Source organism: Giraffa tippelskirchi, chromosome 1 (assembly GCF_054371585.1).
Source record: "Giraffa tippelskirchi isolate mGirTip1 chromosome 1, T2T-mGirTip1v1.2.pri, whole genome shotgun sequence".
NCBI lineage: Eukaryota > Metazoa > Chordata > Mammalia > Artiodactyla > Giraffidae > Giraffa > Giraffa tippelskirchi.
This window is the reverse complement of record NC_137275.1, coordinates 102,005,495-102,022,164: the sequence shown is the minus strand read 5'-3', so window position 1 is coordinate 102,022,164 and position 16,670 is coordinate 102,005,495. Positions and strand designations below refer to the sequence as shown.

The 16,670-nt window shown below is 39.3% G+C and overlaps 1 protein-coding gene across 1 annotated transcript in view; it reads right to left on the bottom strand.

Moving 5' to 3' along the window:
* Window positions 1–16,670, bottom strand: part of LOC145504500 (bifunctional heparan sulfate N-deacetylase/N-sulfotransferase 3) — a 179,151-nt gene that overhangs the window by 62,476 nt on the left and 100,005 nt on the right. The gene's annotated exons all lie outside the window — the stretch shown is intronic.

Sequence of the window (16,670 nt, the reverse complement as noted above, 5' to 3'; positions counted from 1 at the left end):
CTGGGCTGGAAGAAACACAAGCTGGAATCAAGATTGCCGGGAGAAATATCAATAACCTCAGATATGCAGATGACACCACCCTTATGGCAGAGAGTGAAGAAGAACTAAAGAGCCTCTTGATGAAGGTGAAAGAGGAGAGTGAAAAAGTTGGCTTAAAGCTCAACGTTCAGAAAACTAAGATCATGGCATCTGGTCCCATCACTTCATGGGAAATAGATGGGGAAACAGTGGAAACAGTGTCAGACTTTATTTTTGGGGGCTCCAGAATCACTGCTGATGGTGACTGCAGCCATGAAATTAAAAGACGCTTTCTCCTTGGAAGGAAGGTTATGGCCAACCTAGATAGCATATTTAAAAGCAGAGACATTACTTTGCCAAGAAAAGTCCGTCTAGTCAAGGCTATGGTTTTTCCAGTGGTCATGTATGGATGTGAGAGTTGGACGGTGAAGAAAGCTGAGCGCCGAAGAATTGATGCTTTTGAACTGCGGTGTTGGAGAAGACTCTTGAGAGTCCCTTGGACTTCAAGGAGATCTAATCAATCCATCCTAAAGGAGCTCAGTCCTGGGTGTTCATTGGAAGGACTGATGTTGAAGCTGAAACTCCAATACTTTGGCCACCTCATGGGAAGAGTTGACTCGTTGGTAAAGACCCTAATGCTGGGTAGGATTGGGGGCGGGAGGAGAAGGGGACGACAGAGGATGAGATGGTTGGATGGCATCACCGACTCGATGGACATCAGTTTGGGTAGTCTCCGTGAGTTGGTGATGGACAGAGGGGTCTGGCGTGCTGCAATTCATGGGGCCGCAAAGAGTCGGACACGACTGAGCGACTGAACTAACTAACTGACTGATCTATAGTTTTTTTTAAAGCAAGATTCTGATACCTTATATATAATTTTGAATCCTAGTTATACATAATATAGGGCTTCCCTGGTGGCTCAGATGGTAAAGAATCTGCCTGCAATGCAGGTTCAATCCCTGGGTTGGGAAGATACACTGGAGAAGGGAATGGCAATCCACTCCAGTATTCTTGCCTGCAGAATTCCATGGACAGAAGAGCCTGATGGGTGCATGGGGTCGCATAGTCAGACATGACTGAGCAACTAACATAAATATACACATCTTTTACTTCTCATATTATTGCCAAATTATTTGTACACACAAATGTTTAAACCTGCGTAATAGCCTAAGTGGACATTATGTATACATTTCCTTTCAGTTGGACATCATTCCATTGTCTTTTCTTATTACAATTAGCACTTTAAAAAAAATCTAGAACGTAGACTGGCGATTCGTTTCACATATGATAATTTACATGTCTCAGTGACGACCTGGAGGGATGGGATGGGGAGGGAGGTGGAAGGGGGGTTCTGGAGGGGGAAAACATGCACACCCATGGTGGATTCATGTCAATGTATGGCAAAGCAAATACAATATTGTAAAGTTAAAAAATAGAAAATAAACTAATTAAAAAAAATCTAGAATAGATTCCTAGGAGTAGAATTATAATGTTAAAGGATAGGAAGATTTCTTTTAAAGGCTTTTGCCAAACTGGAAAACGGCAATCTCAGAATTATAATTTTAGTAGAGAGGACACCTAGCCGAGCCTCCCTGGCATTTCACTGTCCTGTTTTCTCCAAATGAGTGTCTTAGCATCTTTCACCCAGGATAGCAATCTCACCTGGGTTTGCTCACTTTACTGATGCCAGTGCAGTGAGTACTCAGATGGCCTGGAGATACTTTTGAACCCTGACTTCTAGTATCTATTAAATACCTAACTTCTAACAAGAGAGATCTGTATTGTTGTTATTATCTCATTGGCCCCTTATCTTGCTGAGTTCCTGACACACTGAGTTTACCTACAAGCCCTACTGAACACAGGGTTCACTGGTTTGGAAGGAAAGATATGGCCAACCTCCTCCTCTTGGAAATCAAAAGGCCCAATTATCTGTGGGACTGATACCTCCCCTGAAGACAGTATCATATGACCTTCAGAAAGAACCACAATTCTGCTGAGACCCAAGACCAAAACCTCAGAAACAAATATATGCAATGACAATATGGCTTCTGTGGGGGCCTCCATCCAAGACAGGACATCACTGATGCCTGTAGTAGGAGCACAGTTCTCTGGGCCCTCAGGCAAGTGAGGTCCAGTAGAACACTGAGCATTAGTGGAAGACAGCCATGAAGAAAGGCAGTGGATTAAACCCCGCAAAGCAAAATCTTGTTAAGATCCTACTAGTTACTACAGGGAATGCTGAGATAATCTAAACCTCAATTATAATACAATACAATATGCCTTGGAGGTAAGATTGAAATAGTACCAAGCATCCTGCAGAGAATATCAAATAGGTGAAATTCTAATTTGGACGTTACAGAACTTTCTTACATTATCCTGGCTAACTCTGATTTTCCTAAACAGAATTCTCAGGCATTTTGGGGAACAGTGAGAATTGATCTGGCTTTGACTTAGTTCTTCTAGAGCTGAAGTTCCTACAACCAAGAAAAGAGTGAGTAGACAGGGAACTGAGGCTTCACATCACACAAGAAGCTCTCTGAGATGTGTACACAGAGATTTATGGAGAAGATGCATAAGAGGCATCAATTAAAATAGAATATTGTAAACTACCTGCTGTTCCTAAAACACACCAAGCACACTTGTGGGGTTTTTGTACTTGCTGCTCCCTCTGCCTGGAGATAATATCAGGGAGGTAAGGGTTCAGTTCCCACAGGGTCCTGTAGGTCACCGTAAGGAGTCAAGCTTCTACACTGAAGAAGGAGGTCTGGAAGAAGTGAGCAGACATAATAAGATCTGACTTACAGTATTTCCCATTCAGTTACTTGAGGAGTATGTTATAAACCTAAGAAAAGCAAAAAATTAGGACCATGAATATCTGAATATCCTTTACCTATTCTCCAACTGCTTATATTTCACTCCATTTGCTTTGTATTTTCTTTGCTTCTATCTTAAATGTACCTGTTATTTTGCTAAATCACTTGAAAATAAGTTGCAGATAGCAAAATACTGCCACTAAATCCTTAGCATATACAGTGGAAGTGAGAAATAGATTTAAGGGACTAGATCTGATAGACAGAGTACCTGATGAACTATGGACAGAGGTTCGTGACATTGTACAGGAGACAGGAATCAAGACCATCCCCAAGAAAGAGAAATGAAAAAAAGCAAAATGGCTGTCTGAGGAGGCCTTACAAATAGCTGTGAAAAGAAGAGAAGTGAAAAGCAAAGGAGAAAAGGAAAGATATACCATTTGAATGCAGAGTTCCAAAGAATAACAAGGGGAAATAAGAAAACCTTCCTCAGTGATTAGTGCAAAGAAATAGAGGAAAACAATAGAATGGGAAAGACTAGATATCTCTTCAAGAAAATTAGAGATACCAAGGGAACATTTCATGCAAAGATGGGCTCAATAAAGGACAGAAATGGTATGGACCTACAAGAAGCAGAAGATATTAAGAAGAGGTGGCAAGAATACACAGAAGAATTGTACAAAAAAAGATCTTCATGACCCAGATAATCACGATGGTGTGATCACTCACACTCACCTAGAGCCAGACATCCTGGAATGTGAAGTCAAGTGGGCCTTAGGAAGCATCACTACGAACAAAGCTAGTGGAAGTGATGGAATTCCAGTTGAGCTATTTCAAATCCTAAAAGATGGTGCTGTGAAAGTGCTGCACTCAATATGTAAGCAAATTTGGAAAACTCAGCAGTGGCCACAGGACTGGAATAGGTCAGTTTTCATTCCAATCCCAAAGAAAGGCAATGCCAAAGAATGCACAAACTACCGCACAATTGCACTCATCTCACACGCTAGAAAAGTAATGCTCAAAATTCTCCAAGCCGGACTTCAGCAGTACGTGAACCGAAAACTTCCAGATGTTCAAGCTGGTTTTAGAAAAGGCAGAGGAACCAGAGATCAAATTGCCAACATCCGCTGGATCATCAAAAAAGCAAGAGAGTTCCAGAAAAACATCTATTTCTGCTTTATTGACTATGCCAAAGCCTTTGACTGTGTGGATCACAATAAACTGTGGAAAGTTCTGAAAGAGATGGGAATACCAGACCACCTGACCTGCCTCTTGAGAAACCTGTATGCAGGTCAGGAAGCAACAGTTAGAACTGGACATGGAACAACAGACTGGTTCCAAATTGGAAAAGGAGTACATCAAGGCTGTATATTGTCACCCTACTAATTTAACTTGTATGCAGAGTACATCATGAGAAACGCTGGGCTGGAGGAAGCACAAGCTGGAATCAAGATTGCTGGGAGAAATATCAATAACCTTGGATATGCAGATGACACCACCCTTATGGCAGAAAGTGAAGAAGAACTAAAGAGCTTCTTGATGAAAGTGAAAGAGGAGAGTGAAAAAGTTGGCTTAAAGCTCAACATTCAGAAAACTAAGATCATAGCATCTGGTCCCATCACTTCATGGGAAATAGATGGGGAAACAGTGGAAACAGTGTCAGACTTTATTTTTTTGGGCTCCAAAATCACTGCTGATGGTGATTGCAGCCATGAAATTAAAAGACGCCTTCTCCTTGGAAGGAAAGTTATGACCAACCTAGATAGCATATTGAAAAGCAAAGACATTACTTTGTCAACAAAGGTCCATCTAGTCAAGGCTATGGTTTTTCCAGGGGTCAGGTATGGATGTGAGAGTTGAACTATAAAGGAAGCTGAGCACCGAAGAATTGATGCTTTTGAACTGTGGTGTTGGGGAAGACTCTTGAGAGTCCCTTGGACTGCAAGGAGATTCAACCAGTCCATCCTAAAGGAGATCAGTCCTTCAATCATTGGAAGGACTGATGCTGAAGCTGAAACTCCAATCCTTTGGCCACCTGATGCAAAGAGCTGACTCATTTGAAAAGACCCTGTGCTGGGAAAGAGTGAGGGCAGGAGAAGATGGGGACAACAGAGGATGAGATGGTTGGATGGCATCACTGACTCAATGGACATGGGTTTGGGTAAACTCCGGTAATTAGGGATGGACTGGAGGCCTGGCGTGCTGCGGTTCATGGAGTCGCAAAGAGTTGGACATGACTGAGTGACTGAACTGAACTGTACTGAAATCCTTAGCATGCATCATCTAAGAACACTTTAAAATCAAATATAATCATGTCTAAGAAGATATAATTAATTCAATATCGTCTATTGTCCAGTTCCTATTTGAATTTCTCTATTTGTTCCACAGTTATATGTGATAAATCATATTTTCCAAAGATGTCCCCACCCCCGCCCCACCAGTTTCTCTCTCTTCTAGAACTCTGTCACTCCCTTGTAGAGAGGTGGAATCAAATTCTCCTCCCTCTGAATGTGGGCAAGCAGCATGTGAGCAGACACGCTGCTGTGACTTCTGAATGCCAGGCAGTTCTGCTTCTGCCTTGGTCATCCTGACACTTGATGAGTTCTGTGTGAGTGTTGGAGGCCTTCTTGCTGTGAGGAAGGCCCTAGAAGCCTGAGGGAGAGGTCACACAGGAGAGGGTGGGATGATTTGAGAGAATAGCATCAAACATATACATTATCATAGGTGAAACAGGTAACCGGTGCCAGTTCAAGTTTGATGCGTGAAGGAGGGCACCCAAAGCCGGTGCTCTGTGACAACCTAGAGGGAAGTCGGGAGAGAGAGGTGGGAGGTGGGTTCAGGATTGGGGGGGCGCATGTATACCTATGGCCAGTTCATGGTGATGTATGGCAGAAGCCATCACGATATTGTAAAATAATTATCGTACAATTAAAATTAAAAAATTAATTAAAAACAAACAACAAAAAAAAGAGCCTCTAGACAGTGAGGAGATGCCCTGCCAGCCAGCAGCTGTTCCAGCCGCCAAGTTTTCAGCTCTAGTCACCATCTGACTGCAGCCTCAAGAGACACTGGAGACCAGTGTGCAGCTGTCCCTGAGTTCTGACCGATAGAAACCCTGAGTCATGATAAAATGATTACTGTTTTCCTTTTAAGCCACTGTGTTTTGGGGACACTTTGTTACCCAGAAGTAATAACTAGAAAAATGACTTTTATAATATATATTTTTTTAAATAATTCAGGATTGAATGAAGGCTTAAGAGTTAAAAATTGTATTGGGTTATTATGTCTTTTGGGCTTCCCTGCTGGCTCAGATGGTAAAGAATCTGCCTGCAATGCAGGAGACCTGGGTTTGATCCCTGGGTTGGGAAGATCCCCTGGAGAAGGGCATGGCAACCCACTCCAGTATTCTTGCCTAGAAAATCCCCATGGACAGAGGAGCCTGGCAGGCTATAGTCCATGGGGTTGCAAAGAGTCAGACATGACTGAGAGACTAAGCACAGCACAGATTACATCTTTTAGTTTCTTTTAAACTAGAATGATCCCTCTTCTTTAATTTTTTTAAACATGATATTTTTTGGAAAACTCCAGGACATTTGTTTTATAGAGTACACCAGATTGTGGACTTGTGAGGTTGTTTTTTCATGATTAAATTCAAGGTTAAAATGTACTGTCACGGGATTTCTCTGCTGATCCAGTGCTGGGACTCCATACTTCCAATGCACGAGGTGTGGGTTCAGTCCCTCGTTGGGGATCTGGATCCTACATGCTGCAACTAAGAGTTTGCATGCTGAAACTAGGGATCCCACATGCCACAATTAAGATGTGTCATAGCCAAATAAATAAATAAAAACAAGTATTAAAAAAAATCACAGCTGGGACAAATTCTGGGGGCTACAAAGAGACTAAAAAATCCAACTACCCCCTTAAAAAAATGTACTGTCAAAAAGATGAAAAGGTATCTTTTAAAGTTCTTTCACTTTTAGAAAGAATGTGGTAAAAAACATGAAATCTACCCTCTTAGCAAATTTTTAATGAACAGTATAGTATGTACACATGGTTGTACAGTAGATGTCTAGAACTTTTCATCTTGCATAGCTAGACCTCTATACCCACTGAATAGCAACTCTCCATCTTCTCCCTCTAGCCCCTGGCAGCCACCATTCTACTTTGTTTCTATGAGTCTGACTACTTTAGACACCTCAAAAAATGGATTTATGCAGTATTTGTCCTTTTGTGACTGGCTTATTTCACTTAGCATATAATGTCCTCAAGTTTCATTCATGCTGTAGCCTATGACAGGACTTTCTTCCTTTTTAAGGCTGAATAATATTCCACTGTGTGCATATATACCATATTTTCTTTATTCATTCATCTGTCAAAGGACATTTCTTGTCTATTGCAAATAATGCTGCAGCGAACATAGGACAGCCAATATCTCTTTAAGATTTCATTTTCAATTCTTTTGGACAAATATCCAAAAGTAAGATTGCTGGATCATATGTGTTCTAAGTCGTTCCAGTCATGTCTGACTCTTTGTGACCCCATGGACTGTAGCCCACCAGGCTCCTCTGTCCATGAGATTCTCCAGGCAAGAATACTGGAGCGAGTTGCCATGTTCTCCTCCAGACTGGACCATATGGTAGTCCTATTTTTAATTTTTTCAGGAAACTTCAATTCTGTTTTCTATAGTGGCTGTAACATTTCACATTCTCTCCTTAGAGGTTGCACTACTTTGCACCACTATGATGTATGAAAGTATCTGTTTTCCCACAGCCCTGTTAACAGAATATTTTATCAGTCTTTTGAATTTTTGACAATATGGTGGATAAGATATGGTATCCCAGTATCTTTAACTTTGGATTTTTCTTCCTGTGCATGAAACTGACCATCTTTTCATAAAGTTAAGTTCGGTTCAGTTGCTCAGTCGTGTCCGACTCTTTGCGACCACATGGACTGCAGCACGCCAGGCCTCCCTGTCTATCACCAACTCCTGGAGTTTACTCAAACTCATGTCCATTGAGTCAGTGATGCCATCCAACCATGTCATCCTCTGTTGTCCCCTTCTCCTCTTGCCTTCAGTCTTTCCCAGCATCAGGGTCTTTTCCAATGAGTCAGCTCTTTGCATCAGGTGGCCAAAGTATTGGAGTTTCAGCTTCAACATCAGTCCTTCCAATGAACACCCAGGACTGATCTCCTTTAGGATGGACTGGTTGGATCTCCTTGCAGTCCAAGGGACTCTCAAGAGTCTTCTCCAACACCACAGTTCAAAAGCATCAATTCTTTGGTGCTCAGCTTGCATTATAGTCCAACTCTCACATCCATACATGACTACTAGAAAAACCATAGCCTTGACTAGATGGACCTTTGTTGACAAAGTAATGTCTCTGCTTTTTAATATGCTGTCTAGGTTGGTCATAACTTTTCTTCCAAGGAGTAAGTGTCTTTTTATTTCATGGCTGCAGTCACCATCAGCAGTGATTTTGGAGCCCAAAAACATAAAGTCTGCCACTGTTTCCACTGTTTGCCCATCTATCTGCCATGAAGTGATGGGACCGGATGCCATGATTTTAGTTTTCTGAATGTTGAGCTTTAAGCCAACTTTTTCACTCTCCTCTTTCACTTTCATCAAGAAGCTCTTTAGTTCTTTACTTCACTTTCTGCCATAAGGGTGGTGTCATCTGCACATCTGAGGTTATTGATATTTCTCCCGGCAATCTTGATTCCAGCTTGTGCTTCCTCCAGCCCAGCGTTTCTCATGATGTACTCTGCATATAAGTTAAATCAGCAGGGTGACAATATACAGCCTTGACATAGTCTTTTTCCTATTTGGAACCAGTCTGTTGTTCCATGTCCAGTTCTAACTGTTGCTTCCTGACCTGCATACAGGTTTCTCAAGAGGCAGGTCAGGTGGTCTGGTATTCCCATCTCTTTCAGAATTTTCCACAGTTTATTGTGATCCACACAGTCAAAGGCTTTGGCATAGTCAATAAAGCAGAAATAGATGTTTTTCTGGAACTCTCTTGCTTTTTCGATGATCCAGCAGATGTTGGTATTTGATCTCTGGTTCCTCTGCCTTTTCTAAAACCAGCTTGAATATCTGAAAGTTTTCGGTTCACGTATTGCAGAAGCCTGGCTTGGAGAATTTTGAGCATTACTTTTCTAGCGTGTGAGATGAGTGCAATTATGCGGTAGTTTGAGCATTATATACAACCCCATGGACTGTATGTAATTCTCCAGACCAGAATACTGGAGTGGGTAGCCTTTCCCTTCTCCAGCGGATCTTCCCAACCCAGGGATTGAACCCAGGTCTCCCATGTTGCAGGCAGATTCTTTACCAGCTGATCCACAAGGAAGCCATTTCATAAAGTTAATGACTTTCTAAAGGATATCTCTGAATGGCATGTTGGGAGAAATGAAAGCACAGTAATGCAAACTCTTGAGTCAAATGAATTCTGTGAGTAGGTATTTTCAAGGCACCTAGACTTTCCTTCAAATTCAAAGACAGTGTACATATATGCATGTATGTTAATCCACTGTCATTTATTGAGTCTACTATGCAACAAAACTTTGCAATATATCGCTTAAAAAATAGAATAAAACAGGATGTTTTCTATTAAGGGATGCACAAACTATTGGATGAGAAAGATAACTGATTATAGTATTGGGGGCCAGTTATGTTACGGTTATGCCATGTTCTATGAGAACACAGAAGAGAAACGGGAGAGTTGGGGGAAGTCTTCTATAAAAAGATGACAAATAACTCAGATTTTCTGGAAAGAATGCCAGCCTGAGGTAGAGGCACTTGAAGGCACAGAATGAGATAACAGGTCCTGTTTAGGGAACTACAAATTCTTCTGTATGTGTGGAGTGAAAGGTGGATATATGAGATAATTGAAAAAAGAAACCATAAAGGTGTGTAGGAGTCAGGCTTAATTTTTTCCAAGTTAAAGATTTTTTGTTTGTCTATCCTATAAGTTATGTGAAACTATGAAAGGATTAAACAAAGAATAATATAATATTCATTTCTTTAATATCTAATTTCTTAAAAATATCCATTTCAGTGAGTTGAGAATTTACAATATTCCTATCTTTCTTAACTGTAGAATCAGAAAGATTTGATCATGCTTCTTGGACTATTCTTAATTTCACAGTGGCAATTAATTATATAATACCAGTTAGTCATGAAGAACACTGATAGAAAAATTGGGCTAATATGGAAAGTAGGAAACAAATGATATAAAGTGTCTTTTGGCTTTGCAAATTTAAAAGTCTACATTTAATAGAACAAAAATTGTTTTAAATGTTGATGTTATATGTCACATCAACAAGATTTATTGTTTTAATGCAAAAAGTACATAGTTTATTATTCATAGTTCTTTTGACAATTTTCCTTAGCTATAACTGCTTATTATAGCTTGTTTTCAAAAGCACCTATTTTTTGTTTTTCACTCAATATGGAGATAGGTTGCTTTTTCTAGATAATGGCCAGAAATTTTAAGCCATTCTCACATTTTCCTGGTACCAGGTAACTGAGTCCTATTAAGCGGTGACGTGCGTCACATTAAGGCCAGTGTAGCCAGGAGTGCAGAGGCAGTGTGTTGCAGTGGTGGAAGCACAGAGCCCAGAGTCAAGAAGGCTGAGGTTCTCTTCAGAAAAACAGGCATGATCTTGAGTCTAAAATTGGGTGATCAAGTAGAGGAATTTTGTGGTTCTTTCCAGCTTTTTAATTATCCATTGTTCCACGTCAGGCTAATTCATCATCACTTGTAAAAACCTGCCAAACATTTAGGGCCCCGTAAAAATTTCCTGGATCCTGGATTTCTTTCTCTTGAAAGCAGAGAATCTGTTAGAATGTAGTTTTATTAAAACCAGGCTTGTTATTACTCACATTTGGATATGCCCCTAAGTCAAGCGATGCCCCTTAAACATAGCTATTCTTGCTTTTAGTTAATCATTTAGAAAACATTTAGTGACCTCTTACTAGATATAAAACATTAATCCAGATACCATGGGAAGCACAAAAATGAAACACACACAGATCATTCTGTAAGAATGTCCCCTCATATAGGAGAAAAGGTGCTATATATGGACACAAATAACTGTGCAGGAAGCAGGTGTTAGGTGACATATGGGACAGATAGAGAACAACTGGAACTGAGTAAATACTAACTCTTCCCCTGATATATCACCAAGGAAATAATTACATTTTATATCCTTCACTGTTACTGTTACATAATTCTTTATTATTGTTGTTTTTAATGTAACATTTATATGTGTGCGCTGGTTTTGAGAGTATACATGTTCAATGTAGACCTATAAAAATTAGGCAAATGAGTGAAAATCATCTTTAATCTTATGATCTAGGGAAACCTTTGTTAACATTCTGCTGAATTCATTCTAGTTTATTTTCATGCTCACATCTACTTTTCTAATAACTTACTTTTTTCCATTAAATATAAGTATTTTCTGTATCATTAAAAATTATTATACAGTGTATTTTTTAATGGCTGAATGTATTCCACTATGGGGGGAACATAATTTGCTCTTGTAGTACCTCTATCCCATTGTTGGACATTAAATTTCATTCATTAACATATTAAATTTTTTAGCACCTGCAACATGCCAGAACTCTTCCTAATTTGAGGATATAGAGTAAACAACACACAAGATGTACATGCCATCTTAGAACTTGCATTCTAGAAGCAAGATAGATAATAAAATGATGAATAAAATTAATTGATCCTGTCTAAGAGAGCTGCTTACCTGAACTTTACAAGTTTCCAAGTTAATCTTCAGGCCTTTTCCAAAGAGGTTCAGCTTACTCCCAGATCTCTGGGACTGGCTGAGACCATACTGACTGTTCCCACAGGATTCAGATTCAGGCTAGAGAGCAGTCACAGGACCTGTTTCTTCCAAGCTTCTGCTGAAGGGATGGGCCTCAGGCAGCCCACTCTCCAGTCAGTATAGAATGGAGGTTGGAGGCAGTTGTGGGAGACCCATAGCCAGGAGCAGTCAATTCACAGCAGAACAGGACCAATCCTGGCTGACTCAAAAAAGCAGGTGGGGCCAAATAGATTGCCTTCGGAATTTGATCTCATACATCAGAACAGGATGAGGTAGTCACTAAGTTAGACTTCAAGCTGAATCTTATATGCAAAACATTTGATGCAGTCACATTGGGCCATGCGTAAAATTAGTAAAATGAGGGTGCAGAAGCCATAAATGAGCAGCACTTTTGAGGCAGACAAGTAATATATAGTCAATAGTAGAAAAATGAGACACTAAGACACCTGAAAAACATCTGTTGTGTTTTTATTACTCAGGCAAGATCAAGATCGGTAATTCTCATTCTTATGAACCCTGAAATAGCCATGGGCTCAGAAGAACCCTCTAATCCTATGGGCCCCCATTGTTCAGCCTTCTGGAGTCCCACACTTCCATTACTTGGGTTAACTGGAGTGAGTCTGTAGTCCTTACAACCAGGGGAACTCAATGAAAACAAGTCTCAATAAGGAAGAGACAACTACATATATGAAGAACGGTACACAACAGTACATAATTCAGCCCCATCCAATGCATGATACAGGTTTTACTTATGCTTTTGATTTGAGAATTGTCTTATTGGAACCTAGATTTTCTTTCCTTTTAGATTCATTGTATTTTTTTTTTAATTAAATTTTATGTTTTTGGTACCAGGCCACTAGCAGCGAAAAATATTTTGGTAACAGTAGAACACTGGAGATGAGAGATATTCTCTTTAGGAATACAGTTATCTTTGCTGTGATCTATTCTAGTGTAACTCTGAGAGGTACTTCGTTGTAGCTACCTCTCATCCCAGTACTGGCAAAAGTTATTGTAGCACCTTGGTATTATGTTAACATGTAGGAAGAAAAATTTAAAAGCACATTAAATAATATCCTGCTCATATTTTCATTTTCAACTCAAGTGTATATGAATATATTTAAAAGTCTTATGTATGTTTCACTACACATCTACCTTTTTGAAGTAAGCAACAAAACTCATTTAGCATTCTCAGAAAATACTACTTCTTATCATGGTCTGGAGTATCACTGAAGCTCATAATTGCTATCTTTCAAATCTGCTATAATTAAATTTTTTTCTTTCCTGTAGCTAATAACTACTTGATTCCATCAGATTTTCTCATTCTCATTCAGTCCTTAAAAAGTGTCATGTGCTAAATTACTAGCATGCCTACTTGTACCTGGACCTTTCATTTTCTTTTCTTTTTTTAAAAAACTCTTTATTTTGTGTTGGGGTATAGCCAGTTAACAATGTTGTGATAGTTTCAGGTGAACAGCAAAGGGACTCAGCCATACATATACATGTATCCCTTCTCCCCCAAACTCCTCTTCCATATCCAGGCTGCCACATAACGCTGAGCAGAGTTCCATGTGTTATACAGTAAGGACCTTTCTTAATTTTAACACAAACTTTATCCAGACATTTTATTTTGGGATGGAGAATTGATGGGAAACAGGCCATGGGAAACACTCCTCACTCTGTTCTGCAAGGCAGATCTCACTAACTAATGATAGTAGTCTTTCCTTGGCTAGGACGTGGGCTGAGTCTAGAAGTGCGCTTCTTAACCACAAGTCTCTAGGGAACTACATTTGCTTCCAAAAATTGGAGTTTTCGTGCCAGATGAAGTTAATTTGGATTCCTTGAATATATTTTGGTATCTAACAAGATCTGTCATTTATTTTGAATACCAGGATTTATTTGAAAGTAATTGTCTACTGAAGGTTTTCTGAATCAGAAAAGAACAAGTTTTGGGAAGTTTTTTCTCCCATTTATTCCCTGTGAATCTCCTCAGTAAGACAAACAAATTTGCCAAAGGTTATTGATAAAGGCCTGAAAAGTAGCAAACTTTGCTAAACATTTGAAAGGTTTGTTCAGTTAGTTTAGTCCAAATTAGTATCCAAGATTAACATAAGCTTTACTATGAGATTTTTTTCAGTTAAGAAAATAATATGGTTTTTAATTAGTAAAAAATAAATATTTATAAATATATTCGATATGACCAATGCAAAGAAATAGAGGAAACAATAAAATGGGAAAGACTCGATATCTCTTCAAGGAAATTGGAGATACCAAGGGAACATTTCATACAAAGATGGGCACAATAAAGGACAGAAATGGTATGGACCTAACAGAGGTAGAAGAGATTAAGAACAAGTGGCAAGAATACATAGAAAAACTATACGAAAAAGGTCTTAACGACCCAGATAACCACCATGGTGTGGTCACTCACCTAGAGCCAGACATCCTGGAGGGTGAAGCGTAGTAGGCCTTAGGAAACCTCACTATGAACAAAGCTAGTGGAGGTGATGGAATTCCAGCTGAGCTATTTAAAAATCCTAAAAAATGATGCTGTTAAAGTACTGCTGTCAATATGCTAGCAAATTTGGAAAACTCAGCAGTGGCCACAGGACTGGAAAAGGTCAGTTTTCATTTCAATCCCAAAGGAAATGCCAGAGAATGTTCAAACTACTGTACAATTGTGCTAATTTCACATGCTAGCAAGGTAATACTCAACATCCTTCAAGCTAGGCTTCAATAGTATATGAACTGATAACTTCCAGATGTATAAGCTGGATTTAGAAAAGGCAGAGGAACCAGAAATCAAATTGCCAACATTGGTTGGATCACAGAAAAAGCAAGGGAATTAAAAAAGAAATCTGCCTCATTGACTAAAGCCTTTGACTGTATGGATCACAATAAACTGTGGAAAATTCTTGAAGAGATGGGAATATCAGACCACCTTACCTGCCTCCTCAGAAACCTGTATTCAGGTCAAGAAGCAACAGCTAGAACTGGACATGGAATAATGGACTGGTTCCAAATTGGGAAAGGAGTACATCAAGGCTGTATCTTATCACCCTGCCTATTTACAGAGTACATCAGGTGAAATGTTGGGCTGGATGAATCCCAAGCTGGAATCAAGATTGCTAGGAGAAATATCAGCAACCTCAGATTTGCAGATGATACCACCCTAATGGCAGAAAGCAGAGAGGACTAAAGAGCCTCTTGATGAGGGTGAAAGAGGAGAGTGAAAAACCTGGCTTAAAGCTTAACATTCAAAAAATGAAGATCATGGCATCTGGTCCCATCACTTCATGGCAAATTGATGGGAAAAAAGTGGAAATAGTGACAGATTTTATTTTCCTGGACTCCAAAATCACTGTGGACAGTGACTGTAGCCATGAAATTAAAAGACACTTCTCCTTGGAAGAAAAGCTATGACAAATCTAGACAGTGTATTAAAAAGTGGAGACATCACTTTGCTGACAAAGGTCCATATAGTCAAAGCTATGGTTTTTCCAGTAGTCAAATGTGGATGTGAGAGTTGGACCACAAAGAAGGCTGAGTACTGGAGAATTGATGCTTTCAAATTGTGGTGCTGGAGAAGACTCTTGAGAATCCCTTGGATGGCATGGAGATCAAACCAGTCAATCCTCAAGGAAATCAACCCTGAATATTCATTGGAAGGACTGATGCTGAAGCTCTAATACTTTGACCACCTGATGTGAAGAGCTGACTCATTGGAAAAGACCCTGATACTGGGAAAGATTGAAGGCAAGACGAGAAGTGGGTGACAGAGGATGAGTTGGTTGGATGGCATCACCAACTCAATGGACATGAGTTTGAGCAAACTCTGGGAGATAGTGAAAGACAGGAAAACCTGGCATGCTGCAGTTCATGGGGTCACAAAGAGTCAGACACGACTTTGCAACTGAACAACAACAACAATTGGTCATGAATGATCTAGTTTTGAATTTCTTCTATGTTAAATACAACTAATTTGGTTTAGAAAGTTCTGATATTACAATACTACTAAGAATTTCTTAAGTGCCAAAGCAACTGTTGTTTAAAAAAAATCAAATAAATGATTACCTGTTCACAGTCCTATTGCTCTTTGATGAAAGGAAATAGAAAACATTAGAATTTTACAGATTATAGATTAAGGAGTCTTAAAATTATGGTGATAATGTTACCATATTAAGAATATTTTAACTGAATTTTCAGTTCACAATCAGGCATTGGTTTAACTCTTTGGGTTGAATTGAAGAAAAAAAAGAAGAAAACCATATGAGATGATTCCAAAGAGACTTCTATTTGTAAAGAAGATAGAAGAATCAGGTTACTTCTGATATATAAATCAGAATTATTTATATATTGGCCAGTAGGAAAGTTAATAAACTTCCAAAAGGCCAAATGCCGTACTAATTCAGACTATAGTGATTTTTGGATATATGTGCTGATTTTGCCCAAAGATGAGTTAGCCTTACTTACTTCTATCTCATTTTCTAGGAGCTGAGAGATAGACAGCTATTGAATACTAGTAGACAATGAAAAAATCTGCAATTTTGATTGCAAGACCTGTAAAATTAAGGTCAAGAGAGGGGTCTTAGAATTTTTCTCCCGTTTGGAGAATTACATTTTCTTTAAAATATTGAATATTACTGACATTAGGGACAGATTTACTATAAATAAATACAGCTTTACATTTTATATCAGTGATTTTCAGAAGGGAGATAAAAATCCCTTCTTTTCCTTATACACCTTACTTCAATTAGTTATTTCTCATAAACTCTATGACACTTGCCTCAAACAGAAATAAATACAAATGGTTCCTTTGGGAGCTGACACCTTGGTATTAAGAAGTAAAGGAGAAAGAACAGTAGCAGCCCAACAAAACAGGCTGCTCTGCCCTGGCCTGAGACAGAGCAAAACAAGATCTAATGTGAATGTTCCAGCAATGACCATATTTGCTTATCTAATTTCTCTCCCATCTCACTTCTACTTTTACTTTAAGTAAGA